Genomic DNA, 25382 nt, shown 5'->3' with positions numbered 1-25382 from the left:
GTGAAGTCCCCTAGGAGCAACAGACCAGCCCTGGCACCTTGGCAGATGGTGCTTAAGTTGCTTACAGGTGGTGAAGGTCGGGAAAGATGTTATTTCAAATCCAAGTGATAGACACTTTCAACTCAGAAATTAAAATATCCCACTTATAAATCCCTGCGGTGCAAGAGGTTGCAACCAAAAATCATTCTAGGTCATGTCTCTTGTTATTTATCTCAGTCAAAATGAAATAAAGTGTTAATAGGACTTCCCTTGTAGCTCCATTGGTAAAGAATCTGCCTGCAATGCAGAAGGCCTGGGTTTGATTTCTGGGTCGGGAAGATCCTATGGAGAAGGAAATGGCAATCCACTCCAGTATTCCTGCCTGGAGAATCCCATGGACAGAGGAACCTGGCAGGCTACAGTCCATGGGGTCTCAAGAGTCATACACAACTTAGCGAATAAAGCACCAACACTTTTGTTTAATAGGATTTCCCAGGTGGGATTCATTTGCCTTCAGGAGATGTGGGTTTGATCCCTGAGTCAAGAAGATCCCCTGGAGAAGGAAATGGCAATCCACTCTGGTATTCTTGCTATAAAATCCCTTGGACAGAGGAGTTTTGTGGGCTGCAGTCCATGGGGTCACAAAGAGTCAGACATGACTGAGCATGGCACAGCTTTGTTTAATAAGCACCTGAGTGTCTTCATTTCATGCCTCTCCTAGGTCTTGGCATTCGCCATATCAGAGGTCATTTAATCAAGAATCCTTTGAAACTTGTAAGTGTTAGCTGAATATCTCAAAAGAGCTGATTCCCTTCACTTGGAAGCCATTTTGACCCCAAGCACATTAACCTGGGCTGCCTACATTTCCTCCTGTGCTGTCATGTAAGATATACCCCACATAAAATAAAGAACATCGACCTTGAAAGAGGGGAAAAAAAGATAGGGGGGTTGGTGGGAAACACATTCAGCAACCCAGTCCAGAATCTAGGCTCTGTCAAAGTGATGTCTTATTCCATTTTAGTGAAGCAGTGCCAAGCTTTATCATTCTGAGTTCATGTCTTCCCACTGAGGCAAACCACTTGAATTGGTAAGTTGCTTAAAGTATACATGTGTTGTTCATATTGTCACTGTGATTTAAAAAGGAGAGAAGCATTCTGTGGGTGAAATACAACAGAAGTGCAGAGAGGAAGTGGGACCTTGAACACTAAATCATGTGAAATTAACATTTGCTTGTTCTGGTCATTTCCCCCTCTTTTAATGAGTGGTATGCAGATGCCCTATAGCTGAAAGGGCAGGGTGCTTGGTGATGAAGGTGCCAACTTTATATTATCCTAAATCATTCATTCAAGTCGGCCTCAAAAATAGAAAGCTGGAAAATAGGTCTGATCATTGCAGCTAAATTTGACAAACTGTCACCTACCTACTCTATTACTATACATAATATCACAAAACTTCTGTAAATGTCTTCTGCCTATTAGCATTTTAAAGGGCTTTGTGGCCATCTTACTCTCATTTTGTAGCTAGAGATGTTTCATTATCCTCAATTAAAACTCTCTCAGAAGCAAGATTGGCAAGCGTTTATTTATATATTTTTCTTAGAGGCAACATGGGAGACATGGATTTTGTAAAGCAGGCAGGGTGCTGTTCTGTGCGGCACGGAGAGGCAATGCTGGTTTGGAATAATTCTCCTAATGTGAAGCTAGCCCCATTAAAACATAAACCATAATTGTGGAAAGCAATTTGCTCAGTAGCAGAGAACTAACAGGATTTCTTATTGTCGTTCAATAACAAGGGAGCATGGAGATGCAATGCTGAAAAAGCTCCCCACACTCTTTTAATTTTGTTGAAATGTAATTTTCTTCTGTGAAACCAATGTGAAAAGTTGAAATCGTTTCTATTACACTCAGAAGCAAGATGCATATACATTTCATGTAAATTAACATTTTCCGACTTCAATAAGTGCCAACATTCTCTCATTCACACATTCCAAAATGTGAATTAATAAAAAGTTAAGCCTATGACACTGAGAATAGTGTAAGCAAATCCACAGCTTAGTTACAAGTTGATGTACTTAAAGTTCTAATGAGTTGCCTTATACTTTATACACTGCTTCCCTTTCTCTAACATTCTTTTTGAACACTGATTGTAGTTCAATAAAAACTTTATACCAAGTCTGATAAATATCAACAATAAATATATATAAAGTCAATAGCACCATTAATAGAATCCTTCCTGTCTAATAAGGTCAATATCAATAAAAGCATGTGAATATATCAGGTGCTGAGATATTATACATCAGATACTACTAGAGTCAAAATCAATGATGTCAATCAGGGAATCTATTATTATATTATTTATACTTATAACAGTAAATATTTCATTCATATAATTCTATTTCTTTGATTAGGCATGAATCAAATAAATTTTAGATGCTATAAATGATTTTAAAGAATTTATAGAAACATTTATATATTTAAAATGTGTTGCTCACTCATCTCTTTTTATGGCTCCATCTAACATGCACAAGTCAAGCTTTATAAAATTTTTCTTTTTTTCTGTTTTTAATGGGAGCACCGTGTAGAGAGATAAGCAATGCTTTGCAACCCATAGTCTACTCAGAGGATAACAAATGCCTTCAGAGCATTTGAAAAGGTGCCTCCTTTACCAATCTGCCCCTGCCCCATGTGTTAAATCACTGCATGGGCTCACATGTACTTTTCGAAGATATCTTCACTTCGCAGCTGGTGAGTTGACACTTTTCATCGTTTCACCTCTTGGCAACAGATGCCTCTTACTTCAGCACAGATGCGGAATATCCACCCATCTCTAACAGTAGCCTTGTATTCTGACTAATTGGGCCAGCAGAGTCATAATTAAGATTTGAATAATTAGATAATGGATATAATTACTTCTGTAATTAATCCCCATATTGTGTCATCGTGATCTGTCTTAGATGATGACCACTGGTCTATATTTAATTTGATCTGAGATCATTAGTTTTAAAAGCATAGCATTGCTACATATATAGCTCACCTCTCTCCCAGGATGAATGTATTCTTTAAAAATATGACACTGTGTACAGATACATAGTTTTCATTTTTCAAGTAGATTTTATAGGGATTTGTTGGATGATGAGTAATTATTTTAATTCAGTTCATACCTACATTTTTTTTAAAGGATATCACTTTGGTTGCTTCACTGTGTTGTATGACCACATTTTTAAAAAGTAGATATTTTTCCTTTCTCACCAAGTTGATGGTATGATAAAAACTCATATTTAAAAACAAATTGGGAGGAAGGAGAAGGTGGAATGAATGGAGAGAGTAGCATGGAAGCATGCTACTATCGTTTGTAAAACAGCCAATGGAAATTTGCTGTATGACTCAGGGAACTCAAACTGGGGTTCTTTAACAATCTAGAGGGATGGGAAAGGGTGGTAGGTAGGAAGGAAGTTAAAGAGGGAGAGGACATATGTAAACCTAAGGCTAATTTATGTTGCTGTATGGCCAAAATCAAATCAGTATTGTAAAGCAATTATCTTTCTATTAAAAATAAATAAATAAATAAAAACAAATTAAGGATGACCCCCTCTTCTCTCTCTTGTCTACAGAGAGCTCTAAGGGTTAGTATTTCTTATGATTTGGCCTTAAGGCCCTTCCCTCATCTTTCTCCACAATCTATCCACATCTGTGATTTCCAAAATGTCACATGATAGAAATCTGGTGCTAGAGTCACCAAAAATCAACAATCCCTACCTAGCAGACCTGTTAGGTCTCTCCTCTCTGCTTATCCCTCGTGGAAACTGGTCCATTTTGGTCCATCATTTTATCAAGGAAAGATCCCACCAGCTCTGAAAATCAGTGTTTGTGCTCACTTTTCATACCTCTTCCTTCTGTAACCATCACACTCTAATCCAACATCAAATAATGCTGACTTTTCTTTCCAAACCTACCCATTTCTCTCCATCATTGCAAAGTGGTAGACTCCTGGTATAATTCTTAAGTAACATAATAATTTGCCTTCTCCCTTTTTCGCCGTTTCCAAATGTCCTTCTCCAAAATTCTCACAGCTTCTGCTCACAGGGCTCCATCTCTGTTTGGATCACCCTGGTTTCTCTCAGTCCTTTGATTATAGCAACTTCCCACCTACCGTTGCACGAACTCTTCCATTAGCCTGGCGTAGTCTTCTTTTCCTCTCATCTGGTGAACTGCACATCCCTCTATCTCAGTTCAAACATCCTTTCTTCTAAGAAAGCATCCTTTACCTTTATACCACACTGGCCCTTACTTTCTACAATCTCATAGCAGCATGCACATTTCTTTCAGGGCACTTTCCACTCTTGTATCTACACATTTTATTGGTGATTATAATTACACTGGATCTAGCCCGGTTTTTGACACACAAGAGGCACTCCTTTATTAAATCAATGAATCATAAGATGATATTATACTAAACAAATGTCAAAATATGTAATTAGCAACTAAAGCATGAGAGAGGTCACAGAAGTCAACAGTCTTTAAAGAATATATTCCTTCATATATGTGCTTATGCATTACAAAATTAGTATTCAAGTATTAATATATGGCAAACATGGTACAGGACACCGAGTTCACAAATAAACTTAAAATATAATCTGAGACTGCATAGCATTTGTAATCTATCAGGTAATACGAATCTGTCAAGAGGAAATTAGGAAGCAATATGGCAAAAGCAATAAAGTACAAACATAACTTGTTTGTTTATGCTTCACAGATATTGAGTTTTTTGTTGTTATTGTTTTTACAAATTGAGGGTTTGTGGGTAACCATACATCAAGCAAGTCTGTCAGAACCATTTGTCCAACAGCATTGCTCACTTCATGTCTTTGTGTCACATTTTAGTAATTCTCACAGTATTTCAAACTTTTTCATTATTATTACACTTGTTAGGTTAATCTGTGATCAGTGATCTTTGATGTTCCTACTGCAAAAACATTACAACTCGCTGAAGGCTCAGTTAATGCTTAGTATTTTTTTGAACAATAATGTAACTTTAAGGTATGTACATTGCTTTTTAGATGTGACATCATTGCGCACTGAACAGACTACACAATAGTATAAACATAACTTTAAAACACACTGGGAAATAAAAAACTTTGTGTGATTTGCTTTATTGGGATATTTCCTCTGCTATGATTGTCTAGAACTGAACCTGAAGTATTTCTGAGGTATCCTGCAGATAATCAATTAGGCTGATGGCTGGAGATCAAAGAGCATTCTGGAGAAAGTGATGCTTGTGTTGAGTTTGAAGAGAGAACAGGAAATAGCTAGAAAAGTTTTGGAGGAGCATATGGATAATGTGGAGAAGGGCAGGTGAATTAAAAAAAATTTTTTTATTATTATTATTTTTACTTTACAATATTGTGTTGGTTTTGCCATACATCAACATGTATCCACCATGGGTGTACACGTGTTCCTCATGCTAAAGCCCCCTCCCACCTCCCTCCCCATACCATCCCTCTGGGTCATCCCAGTGCACCAGCCCCAAGCTTCCTGTATCCTGCATCGAAACTGGACTGGCAATTCGTTTCTTATATGATATTATACATGTTTTAATGCCATTCTCCCAAATCATCCCCCCTCCCTCTCCCACAGAGTCCAAAAGACTGTTCTATACATCTGTGTCTCTTTTTCTGTCTTGCATACAGGGTTGTCATTACCATCTTTCTAAATTCTATATATATGCGTTAGTATACTGTATTGGTGTTTTTCTTTCTAGCTTACTTCACTCTGTATAATAGGCTCCAGTTTCATCCACCTCATTAGAACTGATTCAAATGTATTCTTTTTAATGGCTGAGTAACACTCCATTGTGTATATGTACCACAGCTTTCTTATCCATTCATCTGCTGATGGACATCTAGGTTGCTTCCATGTCCTGGCTATTATAAACAGTGCTGCGCAGGTGAATTTTAAGCACTGGGGACAGCATGGACAGATGGCACCAAGGGCCAAACTGTTGTTAGGGGAACTTGTCTGCTAGTGGGTACATACATGCATACATATATGCTTATGTAACAGCCAGTTATTCACAATGACTAAAGGGTGATGCCCAGGGAAAGGAATAGCAAGAGACACAGGAACCGGGGGTGGAGAAATTGGGAGTCTGTCCTATCTCTGTGTCAGGAAGACCAGAGCTAATTTCGTAGATAACAGACCGCCAATGGAGGCTTAAAGCAGAAAAGAGATGAGGTTGACTTTGTAATTTACACAGATCATGACTAGAGACTGACATGAAAGAGAAGAGAATGCAAGCTGGTGTATGGTAGAGGAAATTGAGTCTTGGCAAGAATGAGCACCTGTTTCTAACAGAAAAACAGCAAATGTGCAGACACGGTTACACAGTGAAGACAAACTGAGAACATGGTAGAGAGAGGAAATTTGGAGGAATGTGATCACAGTTTAGGAAGATGCTAAATGCATCTATGCATTTACATGCATTTATATGCATCTTTGCATGTAAAAATGCAAGTTTAACAAATATATTTCATCTTATCTAACTTTCATATTAGTTTTCAATATAAACCTGTTTTGAATATTAAATATTCATACCCATTTGTATGAATGTAAAATCTAATGTGAACAAAACATCTTAAAACTTCCCAAATTTAAGCTTAATGTTTCTATGAGAAAACATATTCAGAATTCCAACCAAGAGCATACAGAAATGTAACAGGGTAACTTGGTTGAAACTAGATTCCAAAGTAATGTTTTTTGAAGCTGTAAATACTAGATGATGGAGAAACTCCTATTTTCTTTATGTTTTCAACAACATATATGCACATATTCCTTCCTTTTGCAGGCTGCTTTCCTAGCCATTGAGGACTATCTATAGATGCATAAGTGACCATTGGGGTAGAGCTCCACATTGTCTGAATACCATCTGATTTTTAAAAATTATTTTTGAAAATTGGAGTATAATTGCTTTACAATGTTGTGCTTAGTTTCTGCTGCACAAGAAACTTAATCAGTTATACATATTCATATATCCCCTCCCTCTTGAAGCTGCCTCCCACCGACCCATCACACTCTTCTAGGTCATCACAGAGCACCAAGCTGAGTTTCCTGTGCTATACAAGAGCTTCCCACTAGCTATCTATTTTATACATGGTAGTGTATATATGTCAATGCTACTTATTTTTTTAAATATATATACGATAGAAGAAGGTAATTGTTCTATTTTTATTATGGATTAGAGAGAGATTTTTTTCAGGTCGGTTTTTGCTTCTTTGAATTTTTTTTGTATGTATATACATTTATTTAACCTGCTGAATTTAATAGGCGTGTTCTTGAGGAGATCTCTTTTTTTGTGAGTGTTCAGGTGTTCATGTAGCTATTTTCTAGGAGCAAAGATTCAAGAGGATTGCTGAATGACCAGCAGACTCCACTGCACATTTTCACTGTAGAAGACAATGAATATGAGATTGGTTTGGTCCAGTTCAACCATGACATCCTGCACAAGGTGTCATTTAAGAATGACTAACATGGACACAATTGATGTAGGACTGTTTTCTTCTCATTTTTTTCTATTTAGAATAGTTTGGTGGGAGGAAGCAAAAAAGAATTTTTTTTTTTTTTAAATTGAAATGAGTGGACATTCTCACAGATTTCCATTAGAACTTGGAGATGAGGATGTGGGTTCCAAAATGAAAGCCCAGGGTGGAGCCTGGAGTTCTGTCTCTGTTGCTTTGCTGCAGCTGGGTCCAGGCCTCTCTGAGGGAAGAGGTAGTGGAATATAGTCCAGCAGGGAGAAGAGAGCTGACTCCTGGATGATGACAAGTGAGGGTTCACAGAGATGAAACTTTCAGGCTCCAGTCCTGCAGCCTTCAGAGCAGACACCTTGTCTGTCTCCTGGTTTATATCTTCTGCATCCTACTGTTTCCACTGTGTCTTTATGAAAGCATCTCGCTACTTGGTCTACATGCTCTGTGTGACCTTAGTGAATAGCCTGACCTCAAGCTGTAAGTGTGAAGCAATAAAGGAAGGACAGTGTGCTTTTCCTGCGTCTTCACTTGTGTGAGCAATGAGACCCAGACAGAGGACAGTGCTGCCCAGAGGAGTTGTGATCCCCCAGGAGACTTCAGACTTCCTTGGGAAGAAGGCAGGAGGTCAGAGAGGGAAATAAGAGAGTCTTGCTTTGAGTGCCTGAGCCAGCACCTTGGGAGCTTTCACCAACAACCAGGGAAGACTCTGAGTGTCTGAGGTGCAGGAATTAAGGCAGTACCATCATAAAGGTGGTACTTGATGAAAATATGATCCTATTTTAATATCCCAGGCTTAGATATTTGCTTTTTCATAGGTGTCTATCAAAGCTAGTTTTCCATTCACTGGGTAAACAGTGGCTTTCTTAGCTTGAAATTATTACAGACCCTGGAAATCAAGGTTTTATCTAGGACACTGATAACTCTAAAATCTGGAGAGGCTGAAATAACCCATGGGGAATGCCAGCGAAACATGGGGACCTGGGCCACCCAGTTAATGTAATTCTTGCTAATATCCACAGTGGCAGGGTGTTTGCTATACGTCAGGTGCATCGCTAAGCACATTTATTATGGCATCTCATTGTATAGCAACCTTTGAGGTCATGAATATTACCTGAATTATGCTTGAGAAGGATACCAGGTCCTTAAAAAGTGAAGAAAATTCCCTAAATCTACACCGATCATGGTCAGATCAAAATTTCAATCTGCTGAACTGAAAAATGCATTCTTTTAAATCATTATTACATCACTATCCTTTTTAGATATACTTTGAAATCCTAGATATGCTTCCTGGTGACCTCTTTAAGCTTGGGAAGGCAAACAAAAACAAAAATAATTATTATTGTTTTCTTTGAACAATAGCTGCTGCTGCCAAGTCGCGTCAGTCGGGTCCGACTCTGTGCGACCTCATAGACAGCAGCCCAACAGGCTCCTCTGTCCCTGGGATTCTCCAGGCAAGAATACTGAACAATAGCTACTTATCAGCTATTATGATAGGCACTTTCTTACATATGGTGTCTCTGTCTCATACTTACACACACCCAGCCAATCACATTTTCTCATTGTTAACCTGTGACTTCCCAGGTGGCTCCAGTGGTAAAGAATCCGCCTGCCAATGCAGGAGACACAAGAGATGTGGGTTCAATCGCTGGCTCGGGAATATCCTCTGGAGGAGGGCATGGCAACTCACTCCAGTATTCTTGCCTGGAAAATTCCATGGACAGGGCAGCCTGTTGCGCTATAGTCCACTGGGCCACAAAGAGTTGGACACAACTGAGTGAGCACAAAACACACACAAACCTGTTGATAATAATAAAAAAGGAGTATACATTCTTGTTGATAAGATTTAACTCGAGATGTCTGGATGGAATTAAAAAAGAACATAATAACATGATACATGTTTCTTTGCATGTTATATTACAGACGTCCTGTGGAAATAGAGTGTATGCATGTATGTGTTTATATATATACACTTATATACAAAGAGAGAGGGAGAAAATATATGTTTATATATATGTGTGTATATGAATGAATAAAAATTCACATATGCATACATGTGTACCATGCATGTGTACATATGTATATATACTTATTTATACATTTATATTTTATATATCTATATATAATATAGATATACTTTATTGATTTTGAAGAAAAGTTAGAATTTTCTCTATAGCTATCAATAGTGCTACATTCCAGGTAGTATCTTGTAAGCAGGTCACAGATATTAATCACTTGAATTGACCTCAAGTAGTTGGAATAACTTGGACTTCCCTCGTGGCTCAGCAGAAAATAATCGGCCTGCAATACAGGACCCGCAGGAGACTTGGGTTCAATACCTGGGTCAGGAAGTTCCCCTGGAGAAGGAAATGGCAACCCACTCCAGTATTCCTGCCTGGAGAGTCTCATGGACTGAGGTGCCTGGCAAGCTACAGTCCATGGGATTGCAGAGTCGGACATGACTGAAGCAACTGAGCACGCAGGCACAGGTGGAAGAACTTAGCTTTCAACCCCACTTACGTGTTCCTATAAACATGGATATCTGAGAATGGAATAAGAGAATTTACTTCAACATGCAAATCAGTCCTCAAATGATTCCTGAAGCATCTTCAGCCTAGTTAAGGCTTCTCTGTTTTTATCACTTCCTCTCTTCCTCAGTGTCAAGTACCTTTGAGTTTGGGAGGCATGGTTATTCCTGGCTGGGTCTTCTCTCCCGTTGATTACCTCAGGCAATAGACCTTTCCTTTTCTCACCAACACTTAGTGTTCCAAGTGGATTTGTCTCATTTTCTCAAGGCCAATCAGATAAAAACATACCATGATGAGATACTGATTAGCAAGAAACTGCTAGTTGCATGTATAACTCAAGGGCCTTTAGTATTGCAGTGTAAAAGTGCAAATAACCTTGGGAAATGTATTTTTCATCAGAGAGCTCAAGGCAGAGGATTTGGAAGATAAGTAGCTTCCAGTAATGTTAACTTATATTCTGTTTAGGCAACTCTTTTGTTTCATTCTAAATTGTTTTTTATTGCTTTTTATGAAAGCATGCATTCCCACTTCCAAAGGCCCCTAAGCTGGACTGGTCCATAGAGACACCTGCTGACCTCAAACTCACCTTAAAACAATGCTCAAACAGAGGAAACTCACTACACTAGGATGAGAAGATGACATTAGAAGCAGATAGCTTGCTCAAGATGCTGATCTGACTTTTATGATCATTTATAATGTTTTCTTGATTCCTTGGACCTATGCCTATCAACCACATGTTTTCTATCATGGACATGATTCTATGCTAGTTTAAAACTCAATCCGATTGTTGGGTTGTGGCCAATTACCTGTGCCTATTACTTCTGGGTTACCTTGGTGGATTTTCTGTTCTTTAAGGCTCTGATTGGATACCCCCTAGGAAATTTGTTTTAGATGAGTGCTCAGTCCTGTTCTATCTATTCATAATAATTCTATATGGGATCCTCTCACCTGGCCAATTAAAAATACCTGCTCTGAGGTTGGCCATAGATTTAAGTTTTCTCTTCAGTTCGGTTCAGTCGCTCAGTCGTGTCCGACTCTTTGTGACTCCATGAATCGCAGCATGCCAGGCTTCCCTATCCATCACCAACTCCTGGAGTCTACTCAAACTCATGTCCATCAAGTCAGTGATGCCATCCAGCCATCTCATCCTCTGTCATCACTTTCTCCTTCTGCCCCCAATCCCTCCCAGCATCAGGGTCTTTTCCAATGAGTCACCTCTTCGCATGAGGTGGCCAAAGTTTTCTTTTAGGGTCATTTAAACTCAATCAGAGTGATGAGCTAAGTCTCAATAAAAAATTAACTTCTCATCTATTAAAAGGAAAACTCCGACAGTTATGGGGAGGATCTACATGGTTAACACCAGGCTATGGTCATTTAAGTTTAAAGGCTCCTCTATGTTGGGAATGGTTAAATCATACTAAAAATGATCAACCTGGTACTTATGAGACAAGGCTGGGTGCTTTATGAACTATGCCTGTTATTACCCTTAGAGAGAGTGACTGGTATGGAACTCAGTGGATTTTTGGCACTAATTTATGCCCTTGACGTTTACTGGGATGATACAAAACTGTAGCCTGGGATTCCCAAGAATTTAAGGTCATACATGTTAACAAATTACAGGTAATCCCAACCAATCTACCATTGGTATGATCCCAATGGGTCAAAGATCTGTATTCTACTGGTATGACCATTTAGCAGCTTGTGTGTGTGTGTGTGTGCCTTTAATGGGGTTGGAGGATATAATTGACCACATCTAAGCCTTGACAACTTTCATAAGCTTTAAATGGTTGTAACTGGGCTATTAGCTTATTGAATTCTGAGACCTCTATGATGAGAAAGGCAGTGCTACACAACTGCAAGACCCTTGACACCTTACAGCATCTCAGGGAGATATCTGTGCTATAATTCAAACTGAATGCTGTATTTTTGTATCTGATAAATCTTTTAATGTAACACATTTGAGCCACATGAAAAATCAGACTTCTGCTCTGAGTGACCCATTCCCTAGTCTTGACAATCTTTAAAAAAAAGAAAACTGGTGTGGGAGGCTCATGGCTAAAATATTTACTTTTAATTCCACTAATGTTATTAAGTATACCATTTATATTTTGCTTGTTTCACAAGATTATTATTTCTTGTATTACCAAGTATATGACTGAGCCTTCAACGGAAATGATGACTAGACTTGAAGCAGTTGATCAAATGTATAGTTCGATATATGATCAATGATTGTAATAGTGTAACTCCAGAAGGCAATGGCAACCCACCCTGGTACTCTTGCCTGGAAAATCCCATGGACCCAGGAGCCTACCATGGACTGAGGAGCCTGGTAGGCTGCACTCCATGGGGTTGCTAAGAGTCGGACACGACTGAGAGTCTTCACTTTCACTTTTCACTTTCATGCATTGGAGAAGGAAATGGCAACCCACTCCAGTGTTCTTGCCTGGAGAACCCCAAGGATGGGGGAGCCTCGTGGGCTGCCGTTTATGGCATCGCACAGAGTCGGACATGACTGAAGCAACTTAGCAGCAGCAGCAGCATTGGTAAAGCATCCTTATTTCAGGGTCCTCGTCTAAAATGTGATATTATTAGCACTTTTTCCTAAGATACACCTGCCCAGTTAAAAGTTTGAGGTGGTTATTTCATTTGTGCTTCAAACTCTGTCTTACACAAAATCATTATTTTTAAAATTTACATAGTATCAAAACAAGTATGGGATTTCTGGTTTATACCTTTATATGCATCTTGCAGAAAATTCTTAACATGCTTCTTCATTTTTTTACATATCTGGGTGAAATCAGTTTGAAACCTCTAGAAGATTTTGCATGGTGCTCTTCACTTGCAAATTGGTGAGACAAAATCCATTATGATAATAAAAATAACCTAATAACATGTTATTTCCTTTACAATAAAAATCAATCAATACTATTTGAAAAGAAAATAAACAAATTATTTATAATTATAACAAAGTTCTTAGCTAACCATGTGGCATATATAATTTTTAATTATTTAAAAATCATACTACAAGTGCCTGTCTGTCTCTCTATCCATGTAGCTGCCATTCATATCCAGATGGCCATTACCAGACTTCAGACACCTACATTTTTCACCTCTTGTCAGTCAATCCCCTCTCAAAAAGCATTCATAATGTTGCCTAAGTGAATAATGCTATGACACTTTTACTCTTTCATTGTACTTTCATTTTATATAATTACCAAAAATGTTGAAACTAGACTTCAAATTTATTTTACACACCAAATGATCTTTTATGAACAGGATATAGAGATGATTACTGCATAATCTGACAATTTATCTATTAGAAAATGTTGGAAACAGGCATTTTTGACATTCTTAAATATTTTTATTTTTATGGCAAAATCATAACTAATGCCAAAAGAGCAGAATGCCTAACGAACTGTGTCTGCTATTTAAATTATATCCAGCAACCTAAATGCTAAGGTCCTTCCATCTGCATGTGTTGTTATGTTTTTGTCAGATTTAGATAAGTAGCTCCAGGACCTAGGAAAAGCCTATTTTTTTTATTACTATTTCACTTCAACATTTCTGCTATATTTAGCAAGCAGTTTACACACAAAACTCAAGGCTGATGCTTGAAGGTATACTTTTACTCTCATAGACAATGGCTCCATATGGACAAAAATACTTTTAATTCTGGAGTTTCCTCTTAGAAAGCCAAGCCTATGAAATATTTCAATGACTGTAATATTGGCAGGGTCACCCTTCTTTGCAACTTCAGGATTTTGAAATGTTTACCAACCTTGACAAGTTTTATTATTTATTTGGTAAAGCAAGCAAAAGGAAAAGGGGGTCTAATTTTTGTATCTGGTGTGGATCAGAGGAAAGAGAGTGTATGGTCTCTCAAGAACTCCATGCTATACCCTGAGAAAACTATAATTGAAAGAGATGTATGTACCCCAATGTTCATCGCAACACTTTTTACAATGGGTAGGACATGGGAGTAACATAGATGTCCATTGACAGATGAATGGATACAGAACTGTGGTATATATATGCAATGGAGTATTATTCAGCTATAAAGAACACATTTGAGTTGGTCTTAATGAGGTGGATGAAGCTAGAGCCTATTGTACAGGGTGAAGTAAGTCAGAAAGAGAAAGACAAATATTGTATTTCAAAGTAAGTGTATGGAATCTAGAAAGGTGGCACTGATGAACCTATTTGCATGGCAGCAGTAGAGATGCAGACACAGAGAACAGACTTATGGAAATAGTAGGAGAATAAGAGGGTGGGACAAATTGAGAGAGTAGCATGGAGACATATACATTACCATCTGTAAAATAGATAGCCACTAGGATTTTGCTGTATGACATAGGGAGCTCAACCCAGTGCTTTGTGACAATCTAGAGGGTGGGATGGCGAGGGAGATGAGAGGGTGGTTCAAGAGTGAGGAGACATATGTATACCTGTGTCTGATTCATGTTGATGTATAGCAGAATAGAACTCAATATTGTAAAGCAATTAACCTCCAATTAAAAAAAAAACTATAATAATCCCTAAAAATAAAAGAACTCTATCAAAAAAAAAAAATCTCATACTGCAATATGTCCAAAAGGGGAAAATGGACAATAGCAGAACCTAGATGGCACCCCACTCCAGTACTCTTGCCTGGAAAATCCCATGGACGGAGGAGCCTGGTGGGCTGCAGTCCATGGGGTCGCTAAGAGTCAGACATGACTGAGTGACTTCACTTTCACTTTTCACTTTCATGCATTGGAGAAGAAAATGGCAACCCACTCCAGTGTTCTTGCCTGGAGAATCCCAGGGACGGGGTAGTCTCATGGGCTTCCGTCTATGGGGTCGCACAGAGTCGGACATGACTGAAGCGATTTAGCAGCAGCAGCAGACACAAATTGTGTAGGAAGCAGTATAATACCAAGGATGCAGCATCTGGGCACCATCAATAATTCGTTTTCTTTTCACATGGAAGAGAATTTTACCTTGCTTATTGACCGACACCTACTTTTCAGAAGCAGCTGAAAGTGGTTTAAAAGTTAATATTTGATTTACATGGTTCTAAGGTATGGGTGCAGAATTTACCTATGAGTACAGAATTCTACTTAAACTAGGGAATATTTTCCCAGTTCAGCTTCTCCAAAGATTAAATGAGTTACTTTAGGAAGCAAACTACGTTAACTTTCTGGCTTCTACTGAAAGAAGAACCACCAAACTTCTTGAGCAGGATGCTACAATGGACACACAAACAAAAGATAGGGAAGAGGCTCCATGTCACAGGTCATAAAGAGGTAAGAGAGGTACACAACACAAGAGTTTCTAAAAAGTGAACGTAGAAAGCACAGGAAGAGAGCGGGACTGCGAAAGGGTGGGTAGCTTCATGAGTTAGTATATTGTTTAAGAGCACTTGTAACACACCATTAGGCCATCATTACACAATAGGCTTTGTTTCTCCAAAGCAATCACTGTGGCACCTGTATTAGCCGCCTACTTTGTGTTGTCTGTGCTCACTCTTCACTGCCTAAAAGTGTGGTGATGTACTCCTCTCCCCAGCCTGCAGACCACAGCATAATTGGGTCTTCTCTTTTTCTAAAATATCAGAAAAACAAAATAACATAGCATCCAGTAGACAAAAAAAAAATTCTGATGTCTAATTATATGTTTGAGTAGATATAGAAACATGGATATTATATTTTCTGACAAGAAATATTTCTCTCTTATTTTAATATGATATTCGTCCTTAGACACTAGTAACAATATTTATCTTGGTGTTATGTTTCTCTCTGCCTTTGAAATGCTTACCTTCGGGACCACTGGGAAAAAAAATTATATTTGGTAAATCTGCATTAAGAATCACTTCTTTCACTGACAAGATATTTAAAATGTCATTTATGCCTTGTGAAGGCTTTTAGAAAAATCCCGAGACCTAGACCCAGATGACCCAAACTGTGTTTCTGCAAGGACTGCAATTTCCTTTTGAGGATTATGGTTCCAGGGAAGATTGCTTCCAAATATCTGTGAGAGAAATACTTTCCAGGATTAATGCTGTTGTTTACTCTATATTGATTTTCATAGCATCTCACCTCATCTCATATAAAGGACAAGCAATAAAGCACAGTTTAATTATGGTAATATTAAACATAACAGTGAAATCATTCCTTAAACATGTGAGATCAAAGTGTATCTTCAGGATGTGCTTTTTGACAACTGATTCTCAAGTATAGTCAATTTCTATTGTTTGTTCTACCAGTTATTTTCCTTTAAAGATCAAAAAGCCTAAGAATAAGAATCAGAGTAGTTCCACTGCCCCCAAACATCATCTGGTTATGAAATAAGAATGTAAGAGTAGTCCTTTGAAGAGAATGGACTTTTGAGTTGAAATATGCATGTTCATTGATCAGAAGTGGATGAGAAATGTCACCAAGTTATTACACAGAAAGGTGCTGATTGAAAATAGGTGACCTTTACCAAACGTGTGTGAACAACTTTTACTATTCATTAAAGTATAAGATATCTTCATAGTCCATAAGATGTATGAAACATATTAAATAATATCAGTGATTACTGGCATGGCAAATTTTTTAATTAATCAAATTGTTCCTCTACATTTGTGTTTTTTGACATTTCATAAAGGTGACATGGAGGTGCAAATTTCTCTTCAGAATGGCAGAAACTTAACTACCCAAGTGGAAGAAAGAAGCTTATGAATAAACTATCGTTCTTGAATTCAGAGAATTATATTACCTGTCCTTGTTTACAAAGAATTCATATATGTTAGTGTCTGTCACCAGGAATACAATAGTGAATAAAACTCCCATATAGACTGCCATCAAATAATTTGGAATTTTACATTATTCAATTATGTAATGAGTTCTGAGATTGGAGTAGAAGGGGAATAAAGCTCATTACAGAAAATGGAGGAGGAGCACTTTATTAGACAAGTAGGGGCTGAAAACTATTTGGATGAAGTGACATCTTGTGCTCTTCAGGTCAAGAAATTTAGCCAGGCAAAAAGCTAACTTAATATGTTGGGTGGTGGATATGAAATCTCAGGAATAAGGAATCAAAGGCGGCTGGGAAACAGGCTGCTATGGGTTAGGTGAGACTAGAGATTTGCAGCACCCAGAACATCTATAAAAATGGATGTTTCATGAAGGGTGGGATGATATCCTAAAAGAGAGGTGACATTCCAAGGGAAATCTTATTCTTGTACTTTTTTTTTTTTATAGGCTCCTTTTTTTTTGAAGGGAAAGAAAGTGAAAGTTGCTTAGCCACGTCCAACTCTTTGTGACCCCAGGGACTATACAGCCCATGGAATTTTCCAGGCCAGAATACTGGAGTGGGTAGCCTTTTCCTTCTCCAGGGTATCTTTCCAACTCAGGTATCAAAACCTAGGTCTTTTGCAGGCAGATTCTTTACCAGCTGAGCCACAAGGGAAGCCCTTTTTATTTAAACTTATTTTTAATTGGAGAGTAATGGCTTTACTATATTGTTCTGGTTTCTTTTGTATTATCAACATGAATTAGCCATAGGTTTACACATATCCCCTCCTTCTTGCGGAGAAGGCAATGGCAATCCACTCCAGTACCCTTACCTGGAAAATCCCATGGACGGAGGAGCCTGGTAGGCTGTAGTCCATGGGGTCGCAAAGAGTCAGACTCGACTGAGTGACTTCACTTTCACTCTTCACTTTCATGCATTGGAGAAGGAAATAGCAACCCACTCCAGTGTTCCTGCCTGGAGAATCCCAGGGATGGCGGAGCCTGGTGGGCTGGCATCTATGGGGTCGCACAGAGTCAGACACAACTGAAGCGATTTAGCAGCAGCTAAACTTCCCTCCCACTTCCCACCCCATCCCACCCCTCTAGATGGTCAAGAGCAATTGATTTGGGTTCCCTGAGTCATACAGTAAATTCCCACTGACTATATAATTTCACACATGGTAATATACATGCTTCCATGCTCCTTTCTTACTTTGTTCCACCCTCTCCTTCCTCCAAGAGAAATATAACACAGAAGTCATGTGATCAAGACTGTCTTAGAGAGGTCAGTCTTCTGGGATTAGGGAACATTACTGTGTGAAAAAGAGTTTAACATAGAGATCATAAACAAGGAACAGATGATGGAGGTGTGAAATGTGGGGAGGCAAGGATGAAAATCCAAGTGAGAAAGATTTAAAGATGACGATTGAAAGGACCAGATGTTCATTGAATATGTAAGATGCGAAGGCAAAGATGAGAGCTGGGTTTCTAACTTGGCCTACTGGGTAGGTTAGAGTATCATTTGCTGAGCTGCTAAAGACAGAATAGTATGATGGGAAGATGTAGTGATCCCTTCTTCCTTCCCCACCTTCTTTTCTTCCTCCACATCCTGCTTCCTTTCTTTCTTTCCTTTAACATATCATAAACAGCTATATGAAAGATACGTATCTAGATACTGAAGCTTAAGAAGTGAATAAAACAAGGCTTCTATCTTCATAGAGATTATGGTTCCAACTGGAGAAACTACCACCAGACAATAAGTGGTACCTACCAGACTAACACTAAGGGGAAAGAAACAAAAAGGATGATTTGGGGTATAATGGTAAGACAAAAAATGTGAGTAAAGGACCTCTGCTATTTAATTTTAGCTACAGTTAACAATGACAACACAAAGTAGTCCACAAAATAAGCAGCTTCTGCTGGAGTAATACCTAGTATTCTACCCATGAAATGAAAGGGTTAACATGTTAGCCTGCTAAGAATGTCAGGGTTATTAAATTTAAATAGCACAATTTGAATTTGATTGCCCTGCAAATGTCCAGACAAGAATGGAGGTTTTTCTATTAGGTCACAGTCCAGAGGTAGGAGAGTGTAAATTCTACTCAATGTCAAAATAAGCAGGTATGGTCATTCATAAACCCTGCCATTTTTCCTAAACCCAGGAAATGAAATAAATTTGCTCACCTAATCCTGCAAAACAGAGTCCCTGAACGTCACATATGGATACATCCTTGGCCCATTTCATGCTCATTCAACCTCTGGTTTAGTTTCAAGTCCTGCTTGTGAACTTTTACAAACCCTTGGTATAACATTTTAGGAGTATCTTATTCTCTCTTCCTTCAGCCCAACAAATCTAATTTTCTTCCTGATATATTTTTGTTTTCATTTATATATATATATATATATATATATATATATATACACACACACACACACACACACACACACACACATATATACTCAATTTGAAGTAGTGAAAATATAATGCAAAATTCAGAATAAAGCATCAAGAAATCTGTCTCTCACATTGTCAAAATTCTTAAATGAGCTTCCATTATTCCTGGGTTGAAATTCAAACACTTTACATAGACAAATGTGAAGTTGCCTCTTCTTACACATACACACTTCATCATAACATTATGTCAAACTAATGTGGTCCTGGAGGGGGCTCAGGAGTTTTCTGTGTCTTCTGGACATAGTGTCATGCCCAGCAGTAGCTTATAACCCTTCCCCTTCTGTCTTAATTCCAGCTATCCTTTCATTTACAACTCAGGAAACTACTATTAAGTTTTCCATGTCCACTCCAAGTTAAGTCAGGAGCTCTCTCCGGGCAGTAATAACATCTTCTACATATTTTTCATGATTACATACCAGAGTGTATTACAATTGGTCTTTCACTTGTCTGCTCCCTGCTACTAATGGGAAGAGTATGCTATTCAGAGGAATTAGGACTTGTCAATATGTGTCCATAGCAGCTAGCAGAGTATCTGATACCTAAGAGGTACACACTAAAACTAAGTACATTAAGTGGATGAATGGAAGACTCTGGGGAAACATGCTTGAAACTTACCCAGTCCTAAGAAAAGCAAAATTCTCATTATTTAGGTAGTTGCCTTAATCATAACATACAGCCCATATAACAGATTAGTTTGGAATATCCATTCACTTTTTGTTCAATAGATATTTTCTGAAAATGTACTCTATGGTAGGCTCTATTTTGGGAACTGGTAAGCAGCTATAAATACAAGAAAAAAAATAACAACAACAATAATCCCTGCCCTCATGCAGCTTACATTCTAATATCTAATGAGGGGCAGGGAGACCAAAAAAAAAAATCAAATAAATTTAAAAGTTTACATTTAATTAATTGCTAGGCATTCTAGAAGAAAACAATATAGAAGAATAATGGGGGAAAATATGGGCAGGTTTTCAATTTTAATAATATTAATATAAGTTATCAAAAATTTGTGTCCATACTAATAAAACATATTTCCCTTTGTCTTTTGTAGATTTGAGCAAGAACAAAGAAATTTGGCAGTTGGGAATAAAAAGAGATAAAAGGTTAAATAGGTGAGAGAGCTGAAACCTGTATCCTTGCCATTTACTTTTGGGAGAGAAGAAAAATTGAAGTGACAAATAATGAAGCTTTAGGACTGCATTCCTAAGATGAAGAGAACTGAAATGCTATTTGAGAAGTCAGCCTTTTGTGATGAGTTTGGAACCCTGGTATAGAGCTATCCTGGGTAGTGCTAAAGTCAAAAATTTCTACCCATTGAGAAGTAGAACTGGAAAAGCAATGATCACACTGCTCCTTCTGAACTGCAAAGAATGAAATATATTAGTGATGTTTTGAATTAAATACTGTTTGTGTGTGTGTGCTAAGTTGCTTTAGCCATGACTGACTCTTGTGATCCTATGGACCATAGCAAGTGTTAGCAAAGAATTAAGCATGTTAGCAACATGCTAGAAACACATAGCTTGGGACTTCACTGGTGGTCCAGTGGTTAAGAATCTGTTTTGCAATGCAGGGGACACCCATTCCATCTCTGCTCCGGGAACTAAGATTCCCACATGCACAGAACAAAGTCCAGTCAACACAACTAGAATCCATGTGTCGCAGCTAAGACACAATGCAGCCAAACAAATAAGTAGATATTAAACAGAAATATGCTGCTTTATAAAACTTTATATCCAGAGTGAGTAAGTGGAAATAAACAATAAAGTAAAATGTTTCTCAAATTTCATCCTTCTGTAATGAAACAGCTTCTTGAGAGTTTTATCAACCTTTAACCCAGGTAAGCTGGGCTGTAAGTCATGTCCTATGTTGGCCCTCGAATACTCCAGAAGCACCCAAAGAGCAGTATGGGGAAGAATTAGAGCAGCACTTATTGACCAGCTGCATCAGTATTCCTGGGAGGTTGGTGGATACGCAGAACCTGGACTCCACTCCAGAATCTCTCAACAGGCTCAAGTCGGGAGCTGCTGTTCTATAATAGCAATTCTCGACTTGTCTGCATATTAGACAGATATGCAGTGATTAGGCCACATTCCAATATATTCTGATATCTTCAGAATAATCTGCATATATCTCAAAACTCTTTCCTGGGTCTTTTGTCAGATCTACTAAATCAGTACTCCAGGAATGAGACCCAGAGTCACTGATTCCAATGTATAGTGAAGGTGAAGTCACTCAGTCGTGTCTGACTCTTTGTGACCCCATGGACTGTAGCCCACCAGGCTGCTCCAACCATGGGATTCTCTAGGCAAGAATACTGGAGTGGGTTGCCATTTCCTTCTCCAGGGGGAAGCTTCCCGACCCAGGGATCGAACCCAGGTCTCCCGCATTGCGGGCAGACTCTTTAACCTCTGAGCCACCAGGGAAGGAATATCCCTATGTATAACAAAATGTAAAGATATGTGACTTGGAGGATGGAAAATGATGAATTCCCTTGAAGAAAATACATTTCATTTATTGGGATTACTTGAATCAACTTACAACATATGAAATACTTTTGCATATACATATAAGTGCATAAATGTTATTTGATAACTTTTCAACTGTATAACTAGATGACTTAAATTCGATAGCAAGAGGCTTCCTTGGTGGTCCAGTGGTTAAGAATCCTCCTGCCAATACAAGGGACACAGGTTTGATGCTGGGTCTGGGAAGATTCCACATGCCACGTAGCAACAAAGCCCATGTGCTACAATTACTGAGCTAGTGCTCTAGGGCCTGTGATCTGCAACAAGAGAAGCCATCTCAATGAGAAGCCTGTATGCCACAACTAGAGCTGCTGCTGCTAAGTCACTTCAGTCGTGTCTGACTCTTAGTGACCCCATGGAGTGCAGCCTACCAGGCTCCTCCATCCATGGGATTTTCCAGGCAAGAGTACTGGAGTGGGGTGCCATTGCTTTCTCTGATGCCACAACTAGAGAGGGGCCCTCACTTACTGCAACTAGAGAAGGCCCACATGCAGCAACAAAGACCCAGCACAGTGAAAAATATAAAATAATAAATTCTATAGCAAGATACAGATAAGCTAGTAGATAAGAGAAAATGATAGGCTTGATTCTACCAGGAAATAGACTTTTAGATAGTCATCTTCAAAATATTTTACAAGTATTCCACAGAATATTTCTTATGCTCATAATAAAATCATATTTCATATAAATTAGTTTCATGAATTTGCTTCTCTTTGACAGGGAGGCCTGGCATGCTGTGGTTCATGGGATCACAAAGAGTCGGACACGACTAAGCAACTGAACGGAACTGAACTGAACTAAGCAGCCAGCATACTTTTTCTGTGAAAGATACAATAGTGAATAATTCCAGCTTTGGACACACTACAGTCTCTATGTTCTCACCTATTCAAGCCTGTTTTTATAGCATGTAAGCAGCCATTGACAAAATAGGCAGATTTATCTAAGCTATCTCCCAAATTGCTTTCTTCAAAACAACATCCACCCGTCTGTCTAAATCCAATAGAAGAAAAAAAAATATATATGTGTTCCTAAAATTCAAATGTACTGATATTAGCAGTGTCAGGACACAGTTCTAGCTTCTGGTAAGGTCCAAGGGTGTATTATTTTTAAGGAGAAAAAAATGCCCCACATTTTTCTTCTTGACAGATAAGGTAAGGGACTAATAAGGTTTCTGGTTTATAATAATAATTATTACTTCCTGAGCATCTGAGCCACTGTAAATGTGTTGTATTAATAATCACTTCTATTTTACACAATGCTGCTATGGGATTGGTATTATCATTTGCTCCAGTTTAAAGTTCATAAAATTAAAGTTGAGACACCCTAACTGACTTGTCACAGCGCTAGCAAATGTGCTCAGTGGGATTTGACCCCAGGTAATTGAACCTAGAACCTATACTTTCCACCACTAAATATTTCTGACTTTTTCATTGTCTACTGAGACTATGAATATGTATGATGCCGGGCCAATTATAATCTTTTAGCTTGTAAGAAACACAGATGTGCTCAGCTTGAATTGGTTAATGGAACTGAAACTGCAGAGAAAAATGTGGAAAACAGGAAAAAGTCTCACCACGGCATGGTGTGTCTGGAATACCACCCAGGATAACATAGCCTTACTGCACTCCGCAGGGAGCACTCCTTCATTTTTGTGTTTAGTCGTTATAGTGAGTCAAAAAATGTTTGCCTTTTCATTGAGCTAAGGGAATTAACTTCTTTATTGCCTACCAACTTCATGACTTCAGCTTATTCGTAATTTCTGCAGACCATCATCCCCATGTTTCTTGACTTCTGCTCCTGCCCATCTACCACTGTTTAACCACATTGAATTTATATTTAAGGTCATTAAATCAGCTATGTGTTACATACACATACTTTATTGGCATGCTTATTTTGAAAGGTTACATGATAGCCATTGGCCACTCTGGAAATGGCTGTCATAGACCTTCATCTTTGGTCATATCTACAGTGGCTTGTGGAGTCTAGACATACAGCCATACTTTCTGGGTGGCAAGACCTCAGCATGGTGGTTGCTCTGCATAACAAGTGGGCAGTCTGTAAAATAGTGGACCTTTTAACATCACACTGACAGACACTTTCAGGGCTAATATAGAAATATTGCTTTTTATAGATCATGTCGATTCTTTTGGAATAGTAATAAAGGAGATTATCTGTACACCTTGTCTTTCTGTTATTCATATACACCACTAGGATAAGCCAATAGCTTACCATAAAATCTAGAGAATGGAAAGTAAACTGCTGGTAGCTGGAGATTTTACATTTCTTGATCATGTTTCTAATCATTATTGAATCCATCGTTTGTAGTACCTGGTTCAATATTATCTGTTTAAGTGTTTGAGAACATGTTAGAGCATAAGAATGGATCATATTTTACAACTATGCAGCTTATCTAGCTTTCAGTACCATGTCAACATGTCTTTGGATATACAGCTCATCATAAAAGATTTTTCAGGTCAATCCTAATTGTATAACATCTCTCACTTTTTGTCCTGCTACTGCTGCTGCTAAGTCGCTTCAGTCGTGTCCGACTCTGTGTGACCCCACAGACGGCAGCCCACTAGGCTCCTCTGTCCCTGGGATTCTCCAGGCAAGAATACTGGAGTGGGTTGCCATTTCCTTCTCCAATGCATACAAGTGAAAAGTGAAAGTGAAAGTGAAGTCACTCAGTCGTGCCCGACTCTTAGCGACCCTATGGACTGCAGCCTACCAGGCTCCTCTGTCCATGGGATTTTCCAGGCAAGAGTACTGGAGTGGGTTGCCTTCCTAGGTTGAATCAAATTTTGCTTTGGATAATATTGTCACAATATCAACATAATTAGCTTCAACAAATCTCTGTGTACATATGGAAAGGCTTATGTAAAGTCAGTAGTGCAAACAGACTCCTGAACATTTCAATCTATCTTTTTTTAGACTACTTTCGAACACTCAATCCAACTGTTAACTTGTTTATTTTTTCTAATACTGTAAATTTATTTTGCCATGAACATAACTTCTCCTTAACGTCCTTTTAATTGCATTTCAATATAAGAGTCATGGGCTTTATATCTATACTCTTTGATTTTATCTTGACAGTATGTCTACCTCTCTTGGAAAGATGTTTATATTGCAGATACTCAATTTCAGTACTGATTATCTCAATAGTAGAGTGCTTTTTCTGTCAGTAGTAATCAGAACCAGCTTGATGCAAAGACTTGAGCATTAAGCTCTTTCAGTACCTAAAAGAACAAAGTATATGCTTCTTTCAAGCACTGGTGGCTATGGAGCTTACAAACTCATTTATTTTGAGTAAGCCAAGAATTAAACTATTCTAAAGGTGATATAATTAAGCTCCACTATCTTAAAAATCATCTTAAAATATTCATGAGTATCACATTAAATATCAGAAAAGGTCACCATGTATAAAGTGATGAAATGTATAGCGTAAAGAGCTTTAAATACCACCTGACCTAAGTTTGAATCACAGCTTCCCCAGCCCAGTCTCCCAGGCTGCGTCTCTCCGACTGGAAAACTGTGGTAAATAAATTGGCATCAACCTCATTTTGACCTGATGATGATATAATCATACACACAAAATTTATACCCCAACTCTCTGGCATT

At 38.3% G+C, this 25382-nt stretch overlaps 1 protein-coding gene and 1 long non-coding RNA gene across 2 annotated transcripts in view; one reads left to right on the top strand and one right to left on the bottom strand.

Moving 5' to 3' along the window:
• The window catches only part of CDH12 (cadherin 12), a 490487-nt gene that overhangs the window by 462103 nt on the left and 3002 nt on the right, over window positions 1–25382 (bottom strand). The window lies entirely within an intron of this gene.
• Window positions 868–23940, top strand: LOC129633067 (uncharacterized). The gene is made up of 3 exons (XR_008704851.1): window positions 868–1066; window positions 20291–20351; window positions 22485–23940. It is a non-coding gene; the product is annotated as an uncharacterized LOC129633067 (long non-coding RNA).

Source organism: Bubalus kerabau, chromosome 18, assembly GCF_029407905.1.
Source record: "Bubalus kerabau isolate K-KA32 ecotype Philippines breed swamp buffalo chromosome 18, PCC_UOA_SB_1v2, whole genome shotgun sequence".
Classification (NCBI taxonomy): Eukaryota; Metazoa; Chordata; class Mammalia; order Artiodactyla; family Bovidae; genus Bubalus; species Bubalus kerabau.
The sequence above is the reverse complement of the archived record's forward strand: the minus strand, read 5'-3'. Positions and strand labels throughout refer to the sequence as shown.